This window comes from Micropterus dolomieu, linkage group LG16 (assembly GCF_021292245.1).
Source record: "Micropterus dolomieu isolate WLL.071019.BEF.003 ecotype Adirondacks linkage group LG16, ASM2129224v1, whole genome shotgun sequence".
In the NCBI taxonomy this organism is placed as follows: Eukaryota; Metazoa; Chordata; class Actinopteri; order Centrarchiformes; family Centrarchidae; genus Micropterus; species Micropterus dolomieu.
Window position 1 is genome coordinate 18,019,822 of NC_060165.1, and position 426 is coordinate 18,020,247.

Here is a 426-nt window from a genome sequence, read left to right on the forward strand (position 1 = left end):
GGAGAGGCACAGAATCCATGTTGCTTGAAGTCCAGTGTAAAGTTTCCACAGTCAGTGATGGTTTGGGATGCCATGTAATCTGCTGGTGTTGGTCCACTGTGTTTTCTGAGGTCCAAGGTCAACGCAGCCGTCTACCAGGAAGTTTTAGAGCACTTCATGCTTCCTGCTGCTGACCAACTTTATGGAGATGCAGATTTCATTTTCCAACAGGACTTGGCACCTGCACACAGTGCCAAAGCTACCAGTACCTGGTTTAAGGACCATGGTATCCCTGTTCTTAATTGGCCAGCAAACTCGCCTGACCGTAACCCTATAGAAAATCTATGGGGTATTGTGAAGAGGAAGATGCGATACGCCAGACCCAACAATGCAGAAGAGCTGAAGGCCACTATCAGAGTAACCTGGGCTCTCATAACACCTGAGCAG